Source organism: Anas platyrhynchos, chromosome 4 (genome assembly GCF_047663525.1).
Source record: "Anas platyrhynchos isolate ZD024472 breed Pekin duck chromosome 4, IASCAAS_PekinDuck_T2T, whole genome shotgun sequence".
NCBI lineage: Eukaryota > Metazoa > Chordata > Aves > Anseriformes > Anatidae > Anas > Anas platyrhynchos.
Window position 1 is genome coordinate 45,884,190 of NC_092590.1, and position 14,535 is coordinate 45,898,724.

Genomic DNA, 14,535 nt, shown 5'->3' on the forward strand with positions numbered 1-14,535 from the left:
CCAGGAACTGATTACATCTTTTTGCAGAGAAACAACTCTTCACACCTTCATTACTCTGTTATAGGACATGTTTGGACACACCAATGTAGATATCATCCCTCCCTACGTCACAGACTTTTTACTGTCTTCCAAAAGCAGAACTGTAGTCTGATTATCTCAGTCCTCTACATCATTACCATTTACTTTGCCAATAGCTATGTCTGTGGAATCTCATCTCTCCCGAACTTCCTTGTTAATTAGGGGATGTTCTCCCCTGCCTTGTTAAAAAGGCATAGCCTGAAAGGAAGGAAGAGAAGATGTCCTGTACTGGAAACATGGGCTTTTCCCTAGCGTAGGAAAAGCTATGCCCCAAAGAAGTATTTGAACAAAATAATCTTTCTAATGCAAGAGAAACAATATTATCATAGTCCAGCAGCTATGAAAGAAGGTATTCTGCTGTACCTGCTGTGAACAAGGCCCCTGCTTTAATTATGTCTGAAGCTTGGTGGCAAATATCCAATCCCCAACTGAAGGAAAGAAAAGGAACCATTTATTTTTTTTTTCCCATTCGTTTGTAGGCTGATTATTCCAAGTCTTTGATACTTTGACCTTTTGTCCTTTATGAGCGTGCCCTGGGTATACCTATAGGGTCAACTTAAACTGGCCAAGAGCAGTTAAACCTGGCTTTAAACAGTGCTTTAAACACTCCACAAGTATCCAGTGCCTCCCGCCCTCCCTCCCTTCTTCTTCTCCTCTCCTCCAGCACTGAAGGACAGACCCCAGTCCTACCGGTTGGTAAGAGCCAAGTACTGGTGATCATATTATATTATATGGTGAGCATAGGGTAGGAAGGCTCTGCAGGAGGATCTGGATAGGTTGGACCGATGGGCTGAGGCCAACTGTATGAAGTTCAACAAGGCCAAGTGCCGGGTCCTGCACCTGGGGCACAACAACCCCAAGACCCCAAACAGCACAACAGGCTGGCAGATGAGTGGTTGGAAAGCTGCCTGACAGGGAAGGACCTGGGAGTACTGGTGGATAGTCAGCTGAATATGAGCCAGTGGTGTGCTCAGGTGGCCAAGAAGGCCAACGGCATCCTGGCTTGTATCAGAAGCAGTGTGGCCAGCAGGGCTAGGGAAGTGATTGTCCCCCTGTACTCTGTACTCGGCTCTGGTGAGGCCACACCTCGAGTACTGTGTTCAGTTTTGGGCCCCTTGCTACAAGAAGGACATCGAGGTGCTCAAGAGAGTCCAGAGAAGGGCGACAAATCTGGTGAGGGCCTGGAGAACAAGTCCTACGAGGAGCGGCTGAGGGAGCTGGGCTTGTTCAGCCTGGAGAAAAGGAGGCTCAGGGGCAACCTTATCGCTGTCTACCTTAAAGGATGCTGTAGCGAGGTGGGGGTTGGTCTATTCTCCCACGTGCCTGGCAAGAGGACGAGGGGGAATGGGCTAAAGTTGCACCAGGGGAGGTTTAGGTTGGATATTAGGACAAATTCTTTACCGAAAGGGTTGTTAGACATTGGAACGGGCTGCCCAGGGAAGCGGTGGAGTCACCATCCCTGGAGGTCTTTAAAAGACATTTAGATGTAGAGTTTAGTGATGTGGTTTAGTGGAGGACTTGTTAGTGTTAGGTCGGAGGTTGGACTCGGTGATTTGGGGGTCTCTTCCAACCTAGACAATTCTGTAATTCTGTGATATTAAAGATGCAAAGTATTTCCTTTGTGACAAAACACGAGTACAAGCATCGCTAGCTGCTATGACACTGCATACATGACAGTAGTGCTGGCTAGTCACTGATCCTAGAGATTAACTTTGTTGATGATCACAATAATAAAAAGGACTTAGAGAGATACCAGTATGAAATTATTGGCCTCTAAGGAAGCCCTCTGTCCAAATGCAATCTGCAGCCAGCTTTTGGGGACAGATGTCTCGTTAATGACTTCAGAAAGCACCACACAGGGAATAAAAAAAAAAAAAAAAAAAAAAAAAAAAAAGGAAAAATCAGGATAAGGTACTTCAGAAAACATTGTTTCAAAAGCCTAATTGCACTGAAAGGTTTTGATCCCAAACATCAGTTGTGCATTATATATTTGACATCGCTCAGACAATTCCAACTGCCCTAATTGAAGCTGAAAGGAGATACTCTGGCAAACTCTAGCTAAAGGATTGAAAGGTAGGAGTGTAGGAAAGCTTAGGAGAACAGTTTTGCTACCAATATTGGTGTTCTTCTGTGCATTAGATGCATAGGGAGCCTTGGGAAACAGCATTTCTAAACCAGCATCTGACTGGTGTGCCCAGAATTAGGCCCGAAGAATAACAAGTTAATACTGCCCATGAAGCTGTGGTAAACAGAATCTATGTGGCAGGACTTCTCTTATACCTGTGTCCACAATAGAAAAAGCACCATGCTTCAGAACACATAAGCAGAAGTGCTAAACATATACATAAGCCTTTTCAGGCCTATAAACCACTGTACTCACTCCTTTTCTGTTTCTATTCATTCTCCCTCTATTTTTTCTCATATTTTCTCCCATGTCTTACACTTTCCAGGGATTTCAGACACCTTTAACGTCCACCGCATCCAGTGCATTCAGAGGAGCCGTATACTTCCACTAAACATTTCCACTCAAATGTATTCAGAACAGAGTTGAGCAGTTGCAGCAACTCCCATGCTACTAATTCAATGCAATTTAGCTTTACTTTGTAAATAAACACATATCCCCTACTCAGATAAGAGCCCTGCAAATAAATAAATACATTAGTACATTAGGTTATGCACCAATGCACTCCAAAAGCAACTGTTCAGTGGGAGGAACCCATTACCATCCCAGTTGATGAACCACAGATACAGTAACTGACGTAACCCAAATGACCCAATTTCTCTCTCAGTCAGATAAAAGAGTTATACTGCTGAAAGCCTTGTGGGAAAGCCAAGATGGAAGTTCACAAACAATCCTATGACTGGTTACTGGCCTGTTCCTGGCCTGTTCTGTAGCAGAAAAAAAAGGGAATGCTAGGTTTGATTCATCAGCATTATGAAGAATAGCTTTATAACTCGCTATAAACAGCAAGTCTGTAAGAGGCATCGAGTGAAACTTTCTCTACAATAACCACAAACTAATTAACTACCCCCTAAAAAAAATAATAAAAAATAAATAAATAAAATAAAATAAAATAAAATAAAATAAAATAAAATAAAATAAAATAAAATAAAATAAAATAAAATAAAATAAAATAAAATAAAAAAGCTAGGAAAGACTAGAAATTAGGAAAGACATGAAATGGTACTTAATGTACAGATGGAGATTTACATTAAAATGGATGGAAATGGATGGAAATTGGATAGTTCTGCATGGAAAAATACTGAAATCACTAAGTACCAGTGACCCAGCCTGTAGCATGCAGCCTGTCCAAAGGAGGCTAGCACTATGCCCAGACTAGTCAGAAAGGAGATTTGAATCATTCTGTGTTTTAGCTTTAAATAACCATGACATTTGGTATTCAACAATTGAGGAAAATAATCTTCATTTAAAAACTGTTTATAATTTTAAAATGGGTTATTTAAAATTAAATTGTTGGCATTCAATCTGTGGAAAAATGTCTCGGTGCTGGGTTTTCATCTATCCTGTAAATCTATCTTTAACTGTCCTAAGTAAAACTTTGTAATTCAACTGTCACTCATTTAGGAAGGTGGGACAGATCTGTTACTGGACTCCCTCCTCAGAGGCCACTGCATATTGCCTTCTCTTCCGATCTGCTGTGGGATTTTCTGGTGCATACCCTATGGGCAGATGTTCCAAGAGAATTACTGTATTTGTTTAAACAAACTGCAATTAAAAAAAAAAAAAAAAAAAAAAAAAAAAAAAAAAAGTTAAGGCAAGTAATGATGAAAAAAAGCCACAAGTTTTCTACATCTGTTTTAGTTACACATGGTAACCAGGGAGATGAAAACATCCACGGTCCTTGGTTCTGCTACTCATAACAAAGTGCTTCTGCTTTATACACTGAATGGTTTCATTTGATTTTTTTAAGAGACTGAAAATAAACACGATCTCTATGCACAGTTTCCTCTGTTTTCAGGAACTATGACCTTTGACTCCTGTAAATCTATTTAAAGCTAATGTCTAAAGTTGTGTTGTTCCAAGGATGTACAAAATATACCTAAGATTTATGTAACAGTAAATCTTTTCTGGGCTTTCCTTTGTCAATTTCATTTCATTAACCAAAGCCAGTAACAAAGCCAGTAACCAAAAGAGCTGCACATCCTCTGGAAGCTATCTAATGGGTTACTTATTTTTATTAGAAACAAGTATTTGTTTGTATCTCATATTAATGTTGAAAGCAGGTGAAGACAGTTAGGATTTACTGTCACCCACACACACATGTGCAGTAGCATTACAAACAAGCATTATTATTACAAGAACTTGTTTCATGCCATGATAGGCATTCATCTCTGAAAGCAGCCCCATTAAAATAATACATGAAGTGCATGCTACTGCAGATAGCACTCTTGAAAACAGTGTTTTCTGCCTTCTGGAAGTTGTCATGGGAAACATTACAATATTAACATGTTAAGATTCAGTTTTTGAGATCACCTTGATCCTTTTATTGTACCCTTAAAACTAATGTGGCTGCCTCCATCAGCCACAGCTTAACAATTTAAACTGTTTTAAAAATATTTTTTCTTCAACAAGAATTATTGAACAAGAGCTACCTCCAACGCTTTGGACACACCAGAATTTTATGAAAAAAGCCTGACATAAACATCATAAATAGTAACAGAACTGCAGTTTCAGCCGCACTACTTCGTGCTATATCACAATGTGATGGGAATTATTATTTACTTCCAGAAACAAACATTCTGAGAACCACACATGGGATCAGAAGGAATGAGGTTGAGATACTTTTGTGCTTGTCTGCTTCCAGAGTAAGAGCTCCTAAGTTCATCCAGAATCACTGGTGGCATGCTGAGCTAACTAGCACATTAGCCTGCATGGCAAAATCATACTGCTCGGCAAGCAGGACTGGCTAGAGGGACATAGATGGTTATTTATACATATATAAACTATTGCTTTAAAACAGCTCACTTCACAGAGACAAGGAGAAAAAGAAAAAAAAAAAAAAAAAAAAAAAAAAAAAAAAAAAAGAAAAAGAAATGGGAGGAGAAGTTGCAAGGGAAAGAACAAAAAGAACAAGTGAACCAGCAACTATTTAGGAAAAAGTCTATCATATGGGAAAAGACCACAAAACCATACACAAAGAAAGACAGTATCTTGATTAAACCACCAGCTGCATCAAAATTAAGACAATAATGGAGGAGAATAGATACAGTACATAACTCATGGAAAAATAGCAGCCAGCAATCCATAGAAATCATGAATTATACACAGTGCAGAAACCTGTCAAAGAAAGCTTAAAAATGAATGATAGTGGTCTTAAGGACAGCAAGTGTGTTTTTTTAATAAATCAGCCAAAACAACAAAATAAGTCATCTTAGTAGTGAGATCAGGGTCCACCATAGTTAGCAACGGTTAAAGTGTTAATATCAAGGCAGAAACAGCAGAAGCCTCCAAGCTTGGGGGGAAGGAGTGTGGGGTGGAGATCACTGGATGAAGTTTAGGGTCAAGGAAGATGGTATCAGCTACCTATAACCACATTAAAACCAATTGACTCCTAGAAGAGTTGGCTGACTATACATCTGGCCCGATGAAGTAATTTTAATAAATCTTTTAATAATGGGGAAATTCAAGACAGGAAGAATGCTAACGATTTGCCAGCACCCACAAAGGGCAAGTTGGATGACCCAGGTAATTACAGGCTGGTTAGTGTAACATCTATTTTAGGCAAAATAATGGAAAACCAATAAAGGGTTTTTGATAAAGAACTCACAGATAGGAACATAATTACTGCCAGTTGGCATGTTTTACTGGAAAGCAGATCTTGTCAAATATATCTTATCCCATTCAATCCTTTCAGGAGATTATATATTTTATTAATGAAAGTAACTGTACAGATGCAATAATCTTGGACTTCTGTAAGACATGCAGTTCTGATTTCTTTAGCATTACCCAATGTCAATGAGACATATCAATGGATCAAGATGTAGCTTAGAATCATTTCTCAGTGAGGGATAACAACTGAATGGAAGATTCCTGAGGAAGCTCTGGCAAATTGGTATAGGTGCAATAAAATTCAACGTTTTCATTGGTGATTTACTAATATTAATTTCTACTCACCTCCATAGTGGGACTTTCACAGAGACATGTATATAGGCCACCACAGACCTATACAGTGGGATGCTAGATCTTTAAAAGCAGGAATAGAAAGGGATTTAAGTGTGAATGTATAAATTTAAATTGGGCTTGATGCTTTAACAAATATAAAGAAAGAAACCCTAGATATATAAATGGAGAAGTATTGAGTAGAAGTGTGTTTTAACCTGTAGAGCTGATTAATCCACTGAAAAATATTTGCTCACAGTTTTAATGTTCACTTTCTAGAAAGAAGATAGGAAAACTAGAACAATTAAAGTGGGAAAGCTACAGAAATGAAGGCTGGATAAAAATTCTTTATGCTGAGATGGGATACACTTCAAGACCTTACTTTCTTCATTTCAACTGATAATATTTGAGCAGAATAATGATGTATAAATACCTTCATTGAGAGAAAATACCCGACATTAAATAATTATTAAATTTAGGGGGAAAAAAAAGCTTTAAAGATCCAATGTCAAGAAACTGATGCTGGACATATTTAAATTTAAATAAGGTATTTTAAGTTAATTATTTACTCTTGGAGAGGGGAAGAGGAAGTGGAAAAAATTCTCCATCTCTACATATTTTCTAATCAAAATTGGTCTTTTCCAGAAGATACACTTTAGTCAAACATTACGTTACTAATAGGGTTCAATACAGAATCAACTGTCAGAAGTTGACAGATTGTATTGTGGTGCTTCTTGTATTAAGCTATATAAGCCTATGACTGAAGCAAAATTGTTTTTCCAAGCTAGTTAGGGGAAATATTTAAGAGACTTGAAAACTGGGTGTATAAACCTCATATTGGCTCATCTCTGCATCACTGTGAGGTAGACACTAATTGCCATTGATGGTCCTTTTCTAAGGATGGCCCGGTGAAAAGCTCAGAGAATGCTATGTCCAAACTTAATTCTGTGTAATGTTTAGATTCAACTTTCCTTAACTTGTACAGGGCAGGCACTAGACCCACTGAAGCCAATCAGTTCAAACAAATCAGGGCTTGTAAATAGGAGTTTATTGTCTTTGATTAAGCTGTGGCCCCCTTTTCTTCACAACACCCCCTTTTAAGGTAATTCCTATGTTCCCTTCTGCAAAGGGAATGGGTAAATAGCTGTGCTAGGTCCTACCACAGATTATGTCACTTCCCAGAAGGACCTGCAGGACGTACTGCTGAAGGGGTTGGTACCGTACATCCAAACATTGCCTCTTATAAGTGAAGGGGAGGAGTTTCATGTTAGATCTTGTCTTCAAGCAGGAAATGACAGAAGATTGGAACTTTTAATTAAGAAAAAAAAAAAAACTAAAACCATTTCACTACTATCTCACAGTACATCTAAGAGAACATTCCCAGCCTTTTCTTCCTACCACAATAATGTTTTTTTATTTATCATCATTAAGCAATAGATGTTCAGGAAGGAATTGCTCCTGACTTACAGGTCTACAAATTTCAGAGGACATAAATAACATGGAATAACAAAAAGGGGTCTTTTAAAGTGCAAGTCGCAGATGAAACAGGAACCTTAAAAAGACTTGAGTATAAACATATAAGGCAAAACTTGCAAGCCAACTCAGGCAGGCTGTTCTGTTCAGCAGGGATGACATGAAAAAAAAGACGGTGATAATATGAGAAGCAGATGGATTTGGGAATACTGGAGGAGCAGATGGGGAGGACCGGGAACAGGAAGTTTGATGTGGGAGGACAGCTAAAGAGGGCAAGCTGTTCTTACACACAAAGCTATGAAAGTGGTGGCAAGCTGTTTAAACCTGACACTGTTAACAGATGAGGAGCCAGTAGAGAGATACAAAAGAGGGACACAATGTGATCAAGCTAAGCAAAAGCTCGGCAGATGCATTTCATGTTCACTGGAAAGGGTTCTACTTGGTTTAGGGAAACCAAAGCGGTAGATGGCACATGGAGGACATGTAAAAAGAGAATCTGCGGGAACCAACATCTATGCGGATTTAAAAAAAAATAAATCAGTTGGCTCACACTGCAAGAATTACTCGTCGTTAGATTTGGGGACAGATGTTTAATTGATGGAAATCAGAGGAGTTATATGAGTTTCAATGGAGCTATAGCAATTTACAATTACTGGCAGGTTTAGCCCTGTTTCTCATTAACTAACAACATATCATCAACAAATAGCATACTTTGTATATTTACAGCACTTAAGGACTATTATTTTTAGACTGACAAAGTTATTTTCTTTTCAAAATGAGCTAAGTTAGCTGATGTTTCCTCCCTTTCATAATTCTGCTGCTACCACTAATGGCCATTTTTACTGGCTTTAGCTTAGTAAATATTTTGTATTTTCTCAAGTATTATGTCATTTCTCAGTATACGGCTCACAATCTTGTTGCTTAAATTTATATGGCATGCATTAGTCAATTGGAGATTGACATACGAGTTTGATTTAGGTTAAAAAATATGAACCAGAGCAGAGGACGAAGAATTCAATTTATAACCACTAAGATTGCAAGGAAAATACAGCCGAGAACAATGTTGGCATTCCTCAAAATAGCAAATACAAGTGTGGTTGTGGTTAGGAGAGGGAAGTCAAAGGGGAGGATTTTCCAAAGTAATGGAATAGAAATTTTACAGTGGTTTGTCTGGTCCTTCTATTCAGAGAGTTTGTTAACTGCCTAAATAAAGTAAGTACAGAATTGTAAGTACAGTATTTGCATTCTGAATAACAGCTTTTGCCTGAGGACCTAAACTTATTTTATTAAGCAAATGAGCAAATAAGTAAGTAGCAAACACATCTAGAAGATAAAAATTAATTCTAGCAGAATGTTCTCAAACTGTGAGACTATGACCACCTAAGAGGCCTTCCACCTTGAAAAAAAAAAAAAAAAAAAAAAATCAAAATCTGTATATTTTCTCCATTTTGGTTTGTTTTTTAAAAATAATTTTAAAAATATATCTTTGATTCATTCTTCCAATCTCTGCATTAGCAGGGAGAATTTTACTGTATTTAAAAATTTTCATAATTGAAAGAAAAAGGCTTCACCAAAAACTGCTGTCTGGAATTTCTTGAAAGTTGGCCCAAGATATATCTTCATACATGTATGTACACACAAACCACAGACATGAATGTATGAAAGACAAAATTCATATCTGTATCCATCAATAATTTCTAAAAGAAAAACAGAGATCAGGTATAAGGAGACAGCTGTCTAGAAAATGAACATTTTATGTTTCTCTCCCAAACTAAGATACGAGGAGTTTGTTCATTTCTTTCTTTCCCCCACTTTCCCTCACTGGTCTTAACATTTTACTCTGTATCTCTGTATGTTGTACAAACATAACACCTTAAAAATAGCATTTTTTTTATTTTTTTTTGCCACAGTCTCATCTAAAAATACAGATTTTAAATCAACAATAACCTGATTCATTACCCTTACCTGTGTAACCAGACCAGGTAAATTTTTCCTCCTTTTTCCTGGTATTCCATCTCCTTTAAACTTTATGTCAAGTCTACTACTGTCTTATTTCTTCTCAATATGCAAAATGCAGCTGAAGTCTGTCTCTTTGACCGTGGTGGGTTAACACATGTAGGCAGCTAAATATGACAGAGCCACTCACTCCCCACCCAGTGAGATGGGGAAAAGAATTGGAAGGGCAAAAGTGAGAAAACTCATGGCTTGAGATAAAGACAGTTTAATAAGTAAAAGAGAAAAAGGACAAAACAAAACAATGTAAACAAGTGAAACAAGTGTAAAAAAACAGCACTCACTAAATCGGCTATATGATGGCCAGCCAGTCCCTGAGCAACAGCAACCCCTGGCAAATAACCCCTATCTCCGCTCCTCCCAGTTTTATTGCTGAGCACAATGTTCCACGGTATGGGCTATTCCTTTGGCCAGTTGGGGTCAGTTGTCCCAGCTGTATTCCCTTCCAGATTCTTGTCCATCCCCAGCCTACTCACTGTGGGTGGGGGCAGAATGAGAAACAAAGAAAGCTCTGATGGCATATAAGCATTGTTCAGCAACAGCTAAAATATTGGTGTGTTATCAACACAGTTTTGGTCACAAATCCAAATCATAGAACCATACAAGCTGCTATGAAGATAATTAACTATCACAGCCAAGAATAGTACATTGACTCAATGGTTTTGACCTTATCAACCTTCATTTTCAGAGCCCTTTCTAATCATCGGTTGCAAACTTTACTTTTACTTCCTTGTCATCAGTTATATGGTACCATCTTCTTGACTCTCCTTGTCAAGCTTTGCGCTACCATCCACATGTGCTAATGTTCAATTTTGTCTACTGGTCTTTCTGTCATTTACAAATCAGTTCTATTATTTGTTTTGCACGTATATTCTTTGGATAGAATAAGGCCTCATGTGTGTTTCTTTCTCTACTGATATTTAATGCCCCCTTAAAATCTCACCTCCTCCATCATAATTGAGATTAGTTGTATAAAAATCATTGGATTTGTTATCCTAATATCTATTTAATTTCTGTTCTTTTACAAAACCTTAGTAGCTGCATTTGAGAAGACGCATGAATGGGTGCCACAGAATTATTAATAAAATGAAAATAAAGAACATCACAGCCCACACATACACAGATATATATTGCTAACAATGATGATTATGGCAGTGTTCAGTTAAAATCCCAATGGTAAACTTTTAGCTTCTTAAATTTTTCAGATCTCAAAGACACAATTTTTATTTAGGTCTAAAACTAAGCCAAATGATTCACTCCCCCAAATTTGTTACTGGTAACTAACCGTATACCCGTGGTTACATAGTCAAATAGAAGTGCTCAGAAGGATCTTTTAAAAAGACAATGCATTTTGAAAGAGAAACAACGGGTTACTGATTAGCAACAGAGCAGAAACTCTGGTCAGGAAATGTCTTAAAGTATTAATAACCAAATACACCTAGATGAATATAAAATAACACATCTGCTCAAGCCATTATAAAATCATAGAAATACATTTGTATTAGGCACTTACAGTTTCCTGCTTGTCTTCTTCCTGTTCCCCATTGATTCCATAATGTATTGACATTGCTGAACAAGCTCCTGGGAAGTACAGTTAAACAGAGTTTCAGAAGCTGAAGAGGAGGAAGACAAAGAGAGCTTGATTTAGTTTGCAGTAATGGCAATAAACAAAACAAGAAAAATACTTAGTGAAAGAAGTGTTTTTGTGCGGAAATCCTAGCCGTGGTCATTTTGGTTCTAGCAAAGAATGTCAATATTGAAGTAGTTCAACTCAGTGGAAACATATAATTCTCATGAGTGCAGCATTCTAAGAGATCTAGAATGTCCAAGCTAATAAATATCTCAGGTCAAATTAAATAAATCAGCGTGGCGGCATTGTAGGGGTTTAATTTTATAATCTACATATAAGTTTAGAGTACTGCAATAGACTTTCCCTCATTTATTTATGCCTGTACCAACATTCATCCGTTTAGCAACTCATAATGTAATCAAGTTAGGAAAACAAAGCCCTGCACGCTACGTTAGTTTTCATTATACAGCTCAGGATTACATTCGGCCTTTGTATTTCTAAATACTACCCTATTCGGGGTACCTGAACAGCTCTGTAATAGCAGCAATGGCCTTCTCTCAGTTGGTGGGAAATTAGAGATTTATCTAAGTGCTTAAAGGCAGTTGAAAGAAAGTTGCCCAATCTTTTGTGGTAAGAACAATATAGCAGGGAGAAGATGCCAGCAGAAGAGGAAGCAAGACCATGGATGCACACGTGGATGTGTGTGCTGAGCATGAAGCTAGCTGCAGACCGCACAGTTTGACTGATTTCCGGGGATACAGAGCTGCTATGACAAGGTATACTTTCATGGTGACATTCAGTCGGTGCTGCCACACTTTTACCTCAACCCTGCTGATTCCAAATCCAAAGAGATAATGCAGGACTATGTTCAATCAACAGAAACTTGAACATAATTCATAGATAAAATGCAAATGGAATTGAATGTAATGGAAGAATACATGAAAGTGAAAATTCTTAATATTCTTAGTATTGAGGAGCACGAACATGAAAGATGTAACTAGGTTATAAAAATTAACACCAATAAGACAGTTTAAAACAAAAACAAAAAACAGTTTATGGAGCGTTTAAAGCCAGACAGCTAGAGATTCACGCTAACTGCTACGTAATTTGTTTGTCCCATGGCAATCCCTTCAGTTTCTATTCCCAAACTCTAGATGCGCCATCAGGTGTGACCTGTCCTGGAATATTACCATCTCCCTCCATTTCCCACATCTTACAAAAAAGTCAGCCACAACCATTTCCCATAAATTTCTTTTCTATATAACTCACAAAGGCTAGAGATTACGCTGAGATGATAGCCACTGATGCAAAAAGGGTTCTTCAAATAAACTGTCAGATTTATTTCAGACATTCAGAGTTGGCAACCCATCTCTTGTTAGACTCTTTTCCAATCCCATAAACTAGGAGTTATTTCTGAATTTATGCTCACTTGAAATTTTGGCATTTTGATGTACACATCATGGGATTTTTTTTCTATCCCATACTGATTATTGACTCATATTGCCTGAATTTTTGCTACAGCACTTACATTTGAACAGTCATAACCTAGGAATAGGCATAGAAGTCACCTTTTCCTACATCTTCCTAGAGATTTGGGCTAGAACTGTCAATAATTCAACTCCTTCCTTCTTCCCAACCCTATTTATCTGCCATCCTATGACTTATTAGTAAAGGGGTTTGTCCTCACCAGGATCCTTGGGAAGCAGTATTCCTGCACACTAGAAATGCAAAATAGTCTGAAAAAAAAAAAAAAAGTGTATTAGTATTTTGCACTACCTGACCATTTTTATACAGATTTTCTGGGAGAGATGGAGGTAAGTTTCTGCATGACCTAAATGCTCCGGTTAAAAATGAAAGTTAACAGTAAGATACCATGTCTAGAATACTCTCTTGTGAAGTGCAATTTTAATTTCCTGATCACTTTCCTCAGTCTCATATAATGCAACGGTCAGTTTTTCATAGCTCAACTAGGTATAGTCAGTCAAGTTTACTCTAATTATGTTTTTCTTATGTTGTAGTCTATCTGTTTCAGCAAATAAACTCACCACCATCCAACACTAGCAGCATTTAAAACGTCTTTTGCAGCAGCTCACTGCAAAAACATTTGGGCAGTACACTATTCCTGGAGTTCATATCAGAAATCAGCCTCTTCTTGTGTTCATAGTACTTTACATATTCTCCCATAAAAATGAAAAGGTAGCAGTTGTGAACACTGTGATAAGGTAGATGATAGTCTTTTCAGACAGTTTTACAGATTTGGGGAGGATATCTTTGCTTTTTTATTTTTTATTTTTAATCTCTCTTTTTTTCTTTTTTTCAGGCAGGTTATAGGTATCAGACCTTCCCCATCTCATGTGCACAGGATGCAAATAGGTTCTACACCACTCTGAGAAAAAAAGCATAGGAAGGCCTAGCGGCAGAGAGAAAAGGGATCGAGGGAAAAGCTGGTATTGCCCACCTGTGTGATAACCTGCATGTGTCTTACATCTCAAAGACTGCACAGTTAGATAGTTAATGTGCATTAACATTCGCTCAAAAAATGCATGGTTCTTAGGATGAGGACACTGGCTGCTGGAAAAAATGCATGCTTTGGAGAGTGAAGAAATTAACTTCCTTTTTATATTTGCTATTGTAATTATACTGTCCTGATTTCAAATTAAAGACACAATAGCTTTTGCTATTCCACTATGTAATTATAGATTTCTGTAAACATTCTTTCCTTTAGTGGTTTGCTCTGTGCACACACTTTTTTCAAAATACATAAAGCAAAATAAATTCTGAATCAAAACAGAGAGAAAACAAATGGCGCCTCAAATATTCCTTTAAAAAATAGCTCTGTGCATCATCTGCAGGCACTTTTGTCATCTGTTGCTATAATAATAACCACTTTGATTACATGAACACTCACCAAACTGTGCTTGGCTGACTATTGGGCACTTCCCAGCAGCTAAATGAATAGCTCTAAAGTACTGCTCATTTCCAACTCAATACCAGATTTTGTCCTATCATATCAACAGCCACGCAGCCAAGAAACCGAGCTTTCTTGCACATGGTCTCCATGGTGTTTATGTGTTTCTTCCCTAAACAGACAGATGCAGATTAAGCAATGCATGTCAATCTCATTATGAGACTGTGAAATGTGCAGAAAGTTTGTTACACACTCATGCAATCATACACATTGTGAACATCCTGTTTATTTGGACTGTTCTCTGATGATTGGCTGTGGTGTTTCAGCACATTACTGACAGCTGGGAATTGCTCCAATGGAACATGCTTTTCC